The sequence below is a fragment of the Macaca nemestrina genome, chromosome 17 (genome assembly GCF_043159975.1).
Source record: "Macaca nemestrina isolate mMacNem1 chromosome 17, mMacNem.hap1, whole genome shotgun sequence".
In the NCBI taxonomy this organism is placed as follows: domain Eukaryota; kingdom Metazoa; phylum Chordata; class Mammalia; order Primates; family Cercopithecidae; genus Macaca; species Macaca nemestrina.
Genome location: NC_092141.1, coordinates 11,517,123 through 11,531,395, shown reverse-complemented (window position 1 = coordinate 11,531,395; position 14,273 = coordinate 11,517,123). Strand labels below are relative to the sequence as shown.

General features: G+C 47.2%; 1 protein-coding gene across 5 annotated transcripts in view; it reads right to left on the bottom strand.

Moving 5' to 3' along the window:
* The window catches only part of LOC105473556 (shisa family member 6), a 333,829-nt gene that overhangs the window by 236,126 nt on the left and 83,430 nt on the right, over positions 1 to 14,273 (bottom strand). The gene's annotated exons all lie outside the window — the stretch shown is intronic.

Here is a 14,273-nt window from a genome sequence, read left to right as displayed (position 1 = left end):
TTTCTAGCTAATCCAAATCATCCACCACGTCACATCCCCTGCACCACTATCTGTGTAAGTTGCCAGCCTCCCACATCAAGTGTCTCAGGTATCTCTGCCTCGGTGTCTCTGGGTTTTGCTCAGCCTCGTGCAGGTGCAAGCCAGAAGTGCATGGCAAATAATGCACCAGGGGGATGGGAATGGGTGGCCCTATAACCCAGCCACCAGTGGGACATGCTACATGGTACTGCAGAGGGTCTTCCGTGGGGCTGAATTCCAGGTGCCCACAGTGACAATCAGCTCATTCATGCATCCCACGACTGGCTTTTCCTCCCATCCAGTTGCGTTTTGCCCACTCCCTCACTTCTGTGCCCTGGATCCACTCCCATATGAACTACCTGCAGCCAAGTTCTTGTCTGAGACTCTGCTGTTGGGAAAACCTAGAATAAGGCACAGTCTACACTGCCTGTGGTTCTGGGGTCCTAAGCAAGATCAAGGGCTCCATCTTAGATCAAAGGGGCCAAAGAAGAAAGAGGAAAGGAGTCCATTTGGGGTCTATGTTCCGCTCCTCCTTGTCTGACTTTGCACTCTCATCTCATCTCATCTCACACAGACTCCAACTTCCTTGAACCTGAGGAATCCTAGTGTGTTCTCACCACCTCTGCGCTGCCTGCCCTGGAGGGAGTTTTTGGACGCTGGGGCAGCTCCCACACAGGTCTGCTTAATGACTTTCTGGAAGACATCAGAGGTGACAGAGCACTGTAGAGTATCACAATGTGCCGGCTCCGAATCCCTGCGCCCTGGGCGACTGGAGAAGGACAGGACAGATGGCAACTGTCAGGCCATTAATTGCACGATGTTTCACAGAGGTGGCCAGGAAAAGGCTTTGCTGGTGGCTCGGTTTCTGTCCAATCACTATTAGAGTGGAGGAGAGAAGGGAGCACTGTGACTTCTTCCCTGCCCACTCCTCATCTGCCTTCGCAAGCCCCAGGCGTGTGACGTTGAGAAGCTTTGTCACGGGGTCAGAGTGAGTGTGGATGGTCAGGGTTGGCCTTGAGGAGCTGCAGCAGGAGGTACCCCATGAGCCCAACACTGGGGTCTCTGGGGAAGGGTCTACCATGGGCCATGTTGATTCCATAAGCACCTAAACCTCTGCATGCCTACCCTCTCTTCTCTCTCTGCCCCCATAATAGCTTACCAAGTTCCCCTTTAAGCTCCCAGAACCCCTCCTTTACCCCATACCCACATTAAGATTATTCTGACAAAAGTGTGTCTATAAGGATCAGAGTCATAAAATAAACAAACTTAAGGACTTAGCTAACATTTCATAGCACTTTGAGATTATTATTATTATTATTCCTTTTTTTTGAGAGAGAGGGAGAGTCTCGCTCTGTTGCACAGGCTGGAGTGCAGTGGCACGATCTCAGCTCACTGCAAGCTCCACCTCCCAGGTTGAAGCAATTCTGCTGCCTCAGCCTCCCAAATAGCAGGGACTATAGGCATGTACTACCATGCCCAGCTAATTTTTGGACTTTTTTTTTTTTTTTTTTTTAAGTAGAGATGGGGTTTCACCATGTTTTAGTCAGGCTGGTCTCGATCTCCTGACCTCAAACAATCTGCCTGCCTTCACCTCCCAAAGTGCTGGGACTACAGGTGTGAGCTACCATGTCTGGACTACAGGTGTGAGCTACCACTTTGTGGTTTCATAAGGCATAACTCGCATGTGTCATTTGAACCACCAAGCGTGCTATGAAGTAAACTTTACTGCAACCACCATTCTACAAATGAGGAAAATGAGGCTCAGAGAGGCTCCATGGTATGCCCAAGGTCACCCGGCCAATGAGTGGTGACATCAGAGAAAGAACTCAGGTCTGCCTTTCTTTCCTCTATGTTCGCTGGAACCTCGGGCTCCTGGTAATCTGTGGGAAAAGATTCCAGTTTCCTTGGGAGGGAAGGTCATTGAAACACTAGGTCTTTGCTGCAAGAGCCTTTTTCACGGGGCTTGAGGAGCCAAGGAAAGAGAGATTCATGAACTCTGCACCACTCAAGAGGAACTTTAATTGAACAATGTTTCTCAGAGGTGGCCAGGGAAAGGCTGTGCTGGTGGCTCAGTTTCTATCCAATCAGAAACTCGTTCCTCTCTTCCTGCCTTCGGAGGCCTTGGGCCTTGAGATCACCTATGGCAACACGGCTTCCCTGCTCAGGGTCACGTCCTCATGTGCAAGCGTGGAGAAGCAGCATGTTCACGCATCGACTCAAACTCCTCCGCTCATTCACCCATATTCATTTGTCAGTGACCCAGTAAGGCTGGCACTTGCAAGGCTCTGGAATAGAACCCAAAGGAAGCAGCAAGCATCTAAATAGAGGCCTGCGATATGGGATAAGTCTTCCGGCAGAGAGCTGGGCAGATCTGTGCGACCGTCAAGGCTATGGGTGTGAGTATCTTTGTGACAGGAGAAAGCTCTGTATTCACATCGGTATCCCTGAGTTATAAAACTGTCACTATTTCTAAGAAGCAAAAGGCATGTTCTTCCACGTGTCCTATGAAAAGATGTTGAAGTGCCACCTGTCAACACCCACTGAATGTTTAAAGATCCTACAGCCAGCTGTGCCAAGGCGAGGATTCCATCCACACCTTCTCAGAGTACCAGGGGTTGAAATAATGCTTTCTGATCCAAAGGTGGGGCTTCCAGGGGAGCATGTTAGTGTTCTTGTCACAGGTGATGCTGGCATCATGTGGCAGTCTCCCTCCCCCAGATAGGCATCCCAGATCTTCAGGGAGAGGGCATTGTGGCCAGGACTCTAGCTCTAGCCTGGCTTTGGCATCAAACCTAAAATCTGGACATGCATGTCTAGTGCTCTCCTGGAGGGCAGAGCCACATAAGTTTGTGTTGCAGCCACCAGTATCCTGTTAGAAGCCCTGCTCCCTGCACGCCAAGTTCAGGAGAGATGGCCACCTGTGAGTCGAAAGCAGACAATGATTTTCAGGTCCAGGAGCTTATTTCTCAAGTCCTCTCAAAAAGCTGTTTTTACTCACAACACTTCTGACACCAAATGCGCGAATTGTTTCTTCTTCTTCTTTTTTTTTTTTCCTTACATCAACCAATTCTCCAACCTTTCAAACACCAGCTGGGTGTTCAAGAATTCAATTCAATTCAATTCTGATACTTACTACCTAGAGTTAGGGCAAACCTCAGCACTTAAAAGTCTCAGTCCCACAAGACTGCTTCCTTTCTGGATCTCTGGCTGCAACTCTCAGGCCTCCTGTACTTTGAATGAACCGGCTATAAACGGGATTTCCATGACCCCCATCTTCATGCTCAGTAATTTCTGGAATGGCTCACAGAACTCAGGAACACACTTTGCTGTCGCCAGTTTATTATAAAGGAGAAAACCCAGGAACAGCCAGATGGAATAGATGCACAGGGCAACGTATGGAGAGTGGGGAGCACCGAACTTCCGTGCTCTCTCTGCATGGTGGTAGAAACTTAATTGCCAATGCACCATCCTCCCAGGGCCTCCACATGCTCTCCAGACCAGAAGCTCTCTGACTACCACCCTCCATTGTTTAGGGGTTTTTGTAGAGTTTTCATGACCTCAGGTGATCTGCCCCCCTTGGCCTCCCAAAGTGTTGGGACTATAGGCATGAGCCACCATGCCCAGCCACCTGAGGTCAGGAGTTTGAGATCAACCTGGCCAACATGGTGAAACCCCATCTCTACTAAAAATACAAAAAATTATCTAGGAATGGTGGCGTGCATCTGTAATCGCAGCTACTTGGGAGGCTGAGGCATGAAAATCACTTGACCCCAGGAGGCGGAGATTGCAGTGAGCCAAAATCGCGCCACTGCACTCCAGCCTGGGAGATGGAGCGAGACTCCATCACAAAAAAACAAAAAGAAGAAGAAGGAGAAGGAGAAAGGAGAAGGGAGGAAGAAGGAAGAAAAAGAAGGAAGAAGAAGAAAGAGTTTTTCATCATATCAGCCTGATGGATTATTAACTCAAGCTCCAGCTCCTGTCCTGTCCCTGGACGCTGCAGGAGATGGTAAAAGTTCCAGGCCTCTAATCAAGCCTTCATCCTTCTGGCAACTGCCCCATTGTGAAGGTGTCTAAGGGCTCACCAAGAACTGTTTCCTTAGCACAAAAGATGCTCCTATCACCCAGAAAATTCCAAGGATTTAGGAGTTCTGTGTCAGGAACCAGGGACAAAGACCAAAAATCGATTTCTTACAGTCCCATACTCTCAACCCACTGGCTCTGACAGGTTCCCTCTCCACATGGACCAGAGACACCCACCTCTGTGCCACCCTGAACATCACAGAGTGGGGCCTAAATATTCCTTATCATGCATGATCAGTCCCAGGTCCTCAAGCCACACCATGAGGGAGTCATTGCTGCTGTGTTCTTGTCACAGTGATGAAGACGTGGCACGCACACCAAAAGGCAGGTCACCCCCTGGCAGCTGCCGCACAGGGAGGCTCCCCGCTGCTCTGCAGGCTCCTGGATCACCATTTCATCTGGACACAGACTTCTCCAGACGCTGCACTGGCAATTTGAATTCTACCACCACCCGAGAGGCAATGACAGGAAACATTCCTGCAAGCTTTGGAACCAGGGGTTAGGCAGGCTTCCAGTGGAATATCCCATGACGGGTTGCTCTGTCAAAACCCTCGACTGATTCATTGGAATTTTTTTCTAAAGCAGTGAGAGTGGGTTAACAACAGATCTGATCATCTAGACGCGCTCCAACCCCGGCACAGGCATCATCTACCCACTTGAGTTTAAAGGCCCGGAAAGCTGCAGGAGGTGGCTCCCAGCTGAATTTCCACGGAACCTGGTCTGCACAAAAGGAGACAGAAGGCAAACCTGAGCTGGTGAAAGGGAGACAGGCTTGCGGCTGTCTCCCTTTCCCCACATATGGCCCACATCCTCCCTGTATCATGGGAGGTGGGACCCATCAGCGGTGCGTTTATTTTACGACTGACAAAGAACAAAGGAGCCTTTTCAAAAGTTTTGGGAGCCCATGGATTCAGGCCAAGCTCTGATTACAGTGCGTGTTTATTCTTAAAGTGTCCAGATAAAGAATTCATAATTTTACCCATAAGGACGGACAAAAAGCAAGTTGTCCCCAGTCTATGGTATGCAGGGTAGCAGAGAGCTGCTATAAAACCAGAAAAAAGCCCACAGATGACTCACCCAGCTGAGGAAGGTAAACACATTTATTGTCTTTCCATTTTTTTTTTTTTTTTTCCAATGCCGGTACTTCTGTCTCTTTGCGCCAATGAGACGGGTAACGTTTTAATTAGGACGCTCACTTGTCTTCACTTTTCAAGACAGGTGGGGGAGGATGGTGGTGTTTGGATAATTGAATCCATAACTCCTGTGGTTATAAGTGTGCACAACTAATCAAGGAGAGTGTGTGTGCTTGAGAGAGAGAGAGAGGGGGAGGCTGAGGGGGAGGGAGGGAGGGAGACAGAGTAAGATGGATGAGAACTGAAGGATACAGAGAAAAGAGGAAGTGACTGCACTCCACCGGCAGTGTGCGCGTCTCTGAATGGAAGGTACACAGAGCCACAGAGCGAGGGGAGCAGCCACTGAAGGCTCCTGTTTGTGTGCAGAGCTGGGAGGGTCAGAGGGAGGAGAACCAGAGGTAACAGCAAGACTAGAGGTTTGTGTGTGAGAGAAGCAGCTGGAAAGAGAGAGAGATGCAAAGGAGGAAGTGACCAAGGGGGCTGTGTGTGTGTGTGTTTGAGAGAGCCCTGTCCATGTGAGCTGTGGATCAGAGAAAAAGAGAGACAAAAAAGAAGAAATAGGGAAAGCTTGTATGTGAGAGAGCAAAGGGACTGTGGAATTTGAATGTGAGTGCATGCACGGGGGGGGCTCCAACCCATGCATTTGGTTTAATGCATCCCGTCTCGTCTATTTTAACTGTGTATTGTTTTTATTTATTTTTTTTATTCGAAAAGTCATTAAAAATAAGAATAGAAAACTGGAGGGGCCGGGCACGGTGGCTCACGCCTGTAATCCCAGTACTTTGGGAGGCTGAGGTGGGTGGATCACGAGGTCAGGAGTTCAAGACCAGCCTGACCAACATAGTGAAACTCTATCTCTACCAAAAATACAAAAAATTAGCTGGGTGTGGTGGCAGGCACCTGTAATTTCAGCTACTCAGGAGGCTGAGGCAGGAGAATTGCTTGAACCCAGGAGGCAGAGGTTGCAGTGAGCCGAGATCATGCCACTGCACTCCAGCCTGGGCGACAATGCAAGACTCCATTTCAAAAAGGAAAAAAAAAAAAAAGAAAAACTGGAGGGAAGGAGAAATCACCCACAGACCTACCTCTCAAAAATAAACGAAGCAGGCTTTGCATTTTTTTCTCTAGATGTAGCTGTAAATCCTATTTAATTGGACTTCAGAATTCAGTGGTGAAATTTACCTGGGAGAACGTACGTTAAGCATTTAGCAAAGGTTCCCACTGAGAGGAAGCAGGTGGGAAATGCTGTTTGTTGTCTCTTTTGGCCTGTACTTCTCTGAAGAAGCAGCTCTTCCAAAGGAATGTCTTATGTTCAGTTACAGAACTGAATCAAGCCAATAAAGTCAAGCCAATAAAGAAGGGTAATGCATTTTGAAACCCCTCCCTTTTAAGCTTCCTCTGGATGTCACTGGGACAGGAAAGCCACGCCTCCACATCCCGTGGACAGGCAGATCAGCCTGGGAGAGTTAGTGCACAGATGTTTCTCCCTGCAGGCTCCCAGATGGGGGGATGTGACTCTCACCTCAAGGAATGCAGCCAGTTCTTATAAGCAAAACATCCACTCGCGTTTCTAACTTCAGTTATCTGTGGCTGGCTAGAACTTCAAATCTGCTATTTTCCAAGACTGTACATATCCAAGAATGACTTCATGTTGTCACTATAGGTGAGATACTTTGTCTTGGCATGAGGTTCCTGGCTCACAAGCACTCAGAAAAGTCAGGCGCTTCCCCACTGTCTCTGGTCCTTGATACCAGACCAAAGACGAAGGCCAACCTAAATTTTATTCATCTGACTATACAATAATTTTTAAATTATCTCAAACATCTGGATACTTACTACATTTTTTTTTTTTTTTTTTTTTTTTTTTTTTGAGACGGAGTCTCACGCTGTTGCCCAGGCTGGAGTGCAGTGGCGCGATCTCGGCTCACTGCAAGCTCCGCCTCCCGGGTTCCCGCCATTCTCCTGCCTCAGCCTCCTGAGTAGCTGGGACTACAGGCGCCCGCCACCGCGCCCGGCTAATTTTTTTGTATTTTTAGTAGAGACGGGGTTTCACTGTGGTCTCGATCTCCTGACCTTGTGATCCGCCCGCCTCGGCCTCCCAAAGTGCTGGGATTACAGGCTTGAGCCACCGCGCCCGGCCTACATTTTTTTTTTCTTTGCTTGTATATGCTGGTCATTTGGCAAGGTGCTTCACGCATGGATCTTTTACTTTTGTTTTTGCCTATTAGGAACAGCACCCTTTTAATTTGGACCCCAGGGAAGCTCAGGGAAGGTGATTTGTCTGCATCTTTGATTAGGATGCCTCAAAATTTGTAGATTTTCTTCAGGAACAGGTCTAATTTTAGTCTTTTCCCTGTGTTTCCTACCTATGATCTTCTGCCTCTCTCTCTCTCTCTCACTCTCTTTCTCTCTCTCCCTCTCTCTCTCTCTCTAGCATTACTCTCAGAATTTTAGAAAACATTCCCAATTTGCCATCCTTATTACTGACTAGCCTTTGCTTGATGTCAGTTCTACCCTTTCCTTGCCCCGCCATCACCTAGCACAGATGGAACAGATGTGAGTCTGCCTGGAAGCCCTAACATTGGTAAATCTCATCAGCCTCTCTCCATAGCAATGCTGTTCAGTTCGGGTGGTCCAGGTGGGTTGTCTCCCCCTCCTCCAGGCCCTGGTGGCAACCATGTGACCATGGTCTGGTTAATCAGAGTACTTCATCCCACTGAAACCGGTTCAGATATGAGCCAATCCAAGACAGGTCAACCAGAACCCGGGAACATTTGCTAGAAGTATAAGGAAAGGCTTTGCTTCCCTCTGGGATACTAAGCTGTAAGGATGATGCAAGTTGGGACTTGCTGAGGGCCGTATTCTACTCATATAGAAAGCCTTATTCTACTCATATGGAAAGCTGTATTCTATTCACATGGCTGTATTCTACTCAAAGCTGTATCTACTCAAAGCCGTATTCTACTCATATAGCTGTATTCTACTCACATGGAAAGCCTTCCCAAGAATGAAATGAAGGCAAATAGAAAGATAGGGGGGAGAGGGAGGGAGGGAGGGAAGGAGAGAGAGAGAGAGACAGAGGAAAGCATCACTGGAGCACCTTGATCCAGGTGTGCCTGAGCATATTACACACAATGAGCCAATGCTTCCTTCTTTCACATAACCTATTTTAAGTCGATTTTCTCTACCCTACAATGGCTAAGAACCCAGACCAGGACAGCTGGTTCTGCTGGACCTTGCTGGGATCTTCCCCTGTCCCCTCCAACTGGTTCTTGCAGATCTGCTTAATAAAAACCACATAGGGAAAGCTGTAATGCCCAGTATATTTGTTCCCAAAGCTCTCCCAAACTCTACCCTTACCTAAAATGTTTTACTTGCAAGGAGACTCTGCCTGCCAAGATGCACTGTGCCACCACCCATCTCTCCACCCCATCCCCTTCCTATTTTCTGGAGTTTGTAGGGAAGAGTTGGGAAGGGAAGGGCCAAAAATGTATCAATTGAAGAGAAGATGAATGCCCAGTTATCTGGAAACTATGCTTCTCAGTGGAAAATCACTGAGATAACAGTAAATGGTAACCCTACCCCTATGCACATTAATTCCACAAATCTGATGCCGATTTACATGTTTAAGATAGAGATGTAATGACGTTGGAATTAGTAAAAATATCTCCAAGATTCTGATAGCAGCTTAACCCACGGTGTCCGTGTTCAACAGTCCATGAGCAGCTGTTCTTCTTTCTGTCTTCATAGGTCACTTGATGGGAAACGGGAAGAGGCTACACCAGGGCTACTAGCTAGGCAGACAGCATTTAAAGCAGGAAGCCCTGCCACCTTTTCTTTATTCCCTCTTTGAATACAGGCAAATGCAATCTTAACACCTGCTGACTGTAATAACTTAGAGGCTAAGATGAGTCAATGTGCCTGCATGGATGTCCTGAACATCCACTGAGTACTATTTATTAAAGCATTGTTTTGATTTATCGTTATCATCATTATCACCATCGTTACTAGCAGCAGAAGCACATTCAAGCATGGGGCCTTTACATCAATGCGCCCTCTGCCTCACAGCAGCTGTGCCCACAGCACACTCCCTCCCTTCATTCAGCTCCTTATCAAAAACCTCACCTCCTTAGAGATGACTCCACCTAAGGGGCACCCTTTTCCTCCCTCTCCATTTTCCCCTTCCCTGGTTTTCTTTGTTACTTCATCATACTTTCCTCTACCTGACCTACTTCATATTTATTTTTTTCCTTTGGGTATTGTCTCTCTTTCTCCTCAGAATGTAAGATCCACAAGAGAAACGCTGTTTTGTTACTTGTAGTTTTTGTTGGGATATTTGTTAAAAGACTCTTGGTGACTGTATTAGACTTAACAACACACACGTGCAATTTACTGATTGAGTATTTCCTACATACCAGGCACCATTCCAAGTACTTTAGATGTATTAACTCAGTTAATTCTCAAGAAAATCCTGGAAGATAAGCACCATTCCCATTCTCATTTTTTGGATGGAGAAACCAAGGCACAAGAAGGTTAATGAAGCTGCCTGTGGTTCTGCAACCAGTAAATGTCAGAAAGAGGCTCTGAATGCTTCCAAGGCTAGATCAGAGCTGTGGCTGCTAATCACCCCACCACATACAAAGCAATCGTTAGGGAAAAGTTCTCTCATCGCCCCTATTCACTGCTGGTGGGACCGAAGCCCACAGAGGTGGGGAAACATTGCACTAAGGACACAGGGCTGAGAACCTGCAGTCATGTGGCCGGAGTCCAGGACCCAATTTCCTCCCCAATATGCTGTACTCATTTCTAGTTCATTTGTTGCCTTGACATAGTTTTTATATCTCCATTTGATAGATGCAGAAATTGAGGGTGAAAAGACCATGCTGGGTTTCACAACTAGTAACTGCCGAAGGAATAAACTGTATGTGTCACGCAAAGAGTGAATGAATTTGTATTTATGAAAAAATATATACATGTTTTGATTTAACAAAATTGTGTGTGTGTATCTACGAGAGAGAGAGAGAGAGAGAGAGAGAGAGAGAGAGAGAGAGAGAGAGAGAAATGCTTCTGAATGGGGAAGCTTTAACTTAAACTGTCTTTTGTCGGCAGTTTAAACCTCTTTCCTTCAGTGTTTTTTTTTTCTGTTTGTTTTGTTTTGTTTTTTGTTTTTTTGAGATAGAGTCTCACTCTGCTGCCCAGGCTGGAGTGCAGTGGCACAGTCTCGGCTCACTGCAACCTCCACCTCCCGGGTTCAAGCGATTCTCCTGCCTCACCCTCCCAAGCAGCTGGGAATACAGGCACCTGCCACCATGCCCAGCTAATTTTGGTATTTTTAGTAGAGACGGGTTTTTGCCCTGTTGGCCAGTCTGGTATCGAACTCCTGGCCTCAAGTGAGGCCACCCACCTTGGCCTCCCAAAGTGCTGGGTCCTTCAGTATTACTGAATTTATATTGGATATATCACTGGCACTACTAGAAAAGATTTTACCAATAAAGTAGATAGAGCTTCTTTTCTCTCCTTTTCTTAGAAGAGTCCTAAGGCCTCTCTACGCTAACAACAAGAGAATATTTTGGTCCCACCTTCTCATCTCTCTGATGATAACACCAGTCCTTGGGGAAGGGAAATGACTTGCCCAAGGTCATTTGGTTAGTGAGCAGCAGAAACCCCCCATCATGGTGATCTTTTGAAATCAGACCAACTCAGAAGTCAGGTTGTTCCAGATTAATGTGTATTCATGGTATGCAACCTAGGAAGAATCCTTTTATCCCGGATGAATTTGGAAATGAGAAAATAGTTACAGAGAGAGAAAGAGAAAGACGGAATGCTTCTGAATGGGGAAACTTAAACTGTCTTTTGTCAGGAGTTTAAACCTCCCGGGTTCTGCACCATAAATGTCAAACATTAGGTTTTTAGACTCATCGATCCTCAACAGCATTTATTTGGACATCAGTCTCTATCAGATAGTTCCCTTAAACTTTATAGGAGTATTCCAACCCTAGGGTTCCTCCCACTCCACCCGGAGGGTTAACATGTCCACAGAGTTCAAGAGCAAGGACATAATAGACATTGAAGATGTCCTCTGTACTATCTCATTTGCTATTTCAGAATCTCATTGTCTTAGAAGTTTCCCTTAAGTCCTACATTGCTGGGCATGTGGTAAGATAATCCAGGCTGCTTTCTCCTTGACAGGGGACTCCCTACTCTGGGACGTTGGGAGAGGAAAGCATGGACCAGGGGAAGAGGCCTGCCTATATCCTCAACCTAAGTGGATCAGTGGACTGACGAGTGATTCAGTCTATGCCGCCAAGGACAAAGGATTTCACACAGAGGTCTGGATACAAAAACTTTGCATCATCCTCAATGTGCATGTGCTGAAATGTCCTCTGAGCACATCTCCCTCTGGAGCCAATTAACGGTGTTAGACAGATGGTCTAGGATTCGGAAGGTTGAGGCGCTGGCCAAATATGGTGCCATGTCATTATGAATGGTTGAGTAAATGAGCTTGGCCCCAACCCCAAGACTACTCTGTTGCTGATTGACCGTAGAATTCACTGCCTATTGGTTCCCTCTTCTCATTTACATCATTGACAGTTTAGAACCCACAATACTACAACACACATACGTGAATGCTCACAGGATTCTGAGTGCCCTGGAAGAAGGAGTGAACAAAGGCTGCACGTGTCTTTAGAGGGGAATAGAGAAAGCAGCTGACCTCTGCTACTTTCCTTGACCTTGCCCTACATCCCCATATTTAGGGCTTTTTTTTTTTTTGAGACAGAGTCTCGCTCTGTTGCCCGGGCTGGAGTGCAGTGGCACGATCTTGGCTCACTGCAACCTCCACCTCCCGGGTTCAAGCAATTCTCCTGCCTCAGCCTCTCGAGTAGCTGGGACTACAGGTGCCCGCCACCACGCCCGGCTGATTTTTTGTATTTTTAGTAGGGACGGGGTTTCACCGTGTTAGCCAGGATGGTCTCCATCTCCTGACCTCGTGATCCACCTGCCTTGGCCTCCCAAAGTGCTGGGATTACAGGCGTGAGCCACTGGGCCCGGCCTTTAGGGCCTTTAATACTGCATTGCAGGGTCACCCAGTCCCTGAATCAACAAGTCTTTTGGGGTCAGGGAGGAGCATATTGGACATTGGCTGTCCCCGTTATTGTTTTTTTGGCATTGTTAACTAGAGATTGCATATAATCATAGGCTTTCAAAGCAGGAAAGACTTAGGGATCAGCTAAGCCAACCTCTTCATTGTACCACTGAGAAAGTTAAGCCCAGGGAGGAAGTAATGTTTCTCACTTTAGCTACCCAAATCGATGTCTCTTGACATCAAGCCTTTTTTTTTTTTTTTTTTTTTTTAAAAACATGGCACACTTCCCTGCAATTATTTTGCTTCTCTAGACTACAAAACATGAAAGTAGATGGGGAAGATTTATTGCCATTTCACTTCCTGATGCTGTCTTTTTTGAAAGACAAATGTTTCTTTCCCCTTATTGTTTTGGGATAGGATTCCTGCACCAAAAATGGGCTTGATTCCATTTGCTGTTGTGAAGCTCGCTTTCACCTAAAGGTTGTCAGTGCCCCGGAATTAGGGGCTGGAATTCCAGATGGAGCTGGACAAGGAGATGGCCATTTCTGGGTCACCCAGCTGCCCAATGCCCTCGGGTAGCCGCAGCAGCGGGGAGGGTAACCTAGTTTGCTTAGGAAATATTGCAGATGTCCCAGTTTATCCGATGCAGTCCTAGAAAAGTATTGGCACTGTCCTGTTTCTAGAGCTCGTGCCGTTCAACCTGCCAAAGCCTCACTGCCCCTTCAGCCTGATGAACTGAAACACAGAGGCCAGCATCCCTGCTCCTGCTCCACTTTTCGGCCCGCCTCGATGTGCCCCCAACTTCACCATTTCCATTTGGGGTGATCCTCGACTGGATCAAGGCTCTCCTGACATGTCAAGGCTGCCATTTGAGAATAATGGCACATTTCTCAGGACGATCTTCATGGACATTTGACCCGTACCGCGTAAGAAACTGAAGCCAGAAGCTAGGATGTCACCATTTGCTTGGTTGTGAGGAGCAAAATTGGCAAAAGGAAGATCTAGGGCAGAACCAGTGAGGTGGGGAGGGCACAGGGACCAGGTAGGCAGGTGATTGGAGACCCTGTCCTCACTGTGCTACTACTGAGTCAGGTCACTTTGGATATCTTCAATCACCACTCTGTGACTTTCGGCTTCCTAATTGTGCACTAAGAAGACCAAAGTATAACAGGTCGGATGACGTGGAATAGTAGTTTGAGATTTTAAAGTAAACCTAGAAGCCATGCCTCACAGATCTCCAACATACAGTTCCAGATTCTCCAGCTTGAACTTAGAGGCTTGAAGAAAAATCACAGGAGGGTCTTGAGGAGTTGGGGATGAAGGGGAGGATTATGGCTGGCATGGCCTCTACTCTCCACTGCCACCCCCAATCGGGAGCACAACTGTGTTCTCCAGCCCCGATACCCTGCCTACCACCCAAGGTCCATTTACAGATTTCCCTGAAGGAAAAGAGCTTCTACTATCCAGGAAGCTATTGGCACTTTCCCATGAGTTCCATGAGGTCAGGGGCCCTGTCTGTTTTGACTTACCAAGTATCCCCTGTGCCTAGCACAGGCCACAGCACTCAGGCAGTGCTCAAGAGTTACTGGATGAATAAATAAATAGGAGTTCCTTCTTCTTCTGGTTCATGCCAAAGACAGCTCACAGATAATTTTCTTTCTAAATGCTGTGTTACGGGGGAAAGGAAGAGTGTCATCGACAGGAAAAGGATTGGAAAGTCTTCCCTTGTGTATGGGCATCAGATTCGACAGCCTACATGTGCCAGTCTGACACACTTGCATGAATCTTTGATAAGATGAAAACCCGGCACCAAAGCTGAGAAGAGCTGCAGATGGACGGGAAATATTCCCAAGAGATTCAGGGCCAGAAACTTAGAAATGTGGGCCTTCTTGGGTTATCACTTCCATGAAATAGGGGTGCATATACTGCTGGGTGTACACGCTGAGATGTCAAGGGCT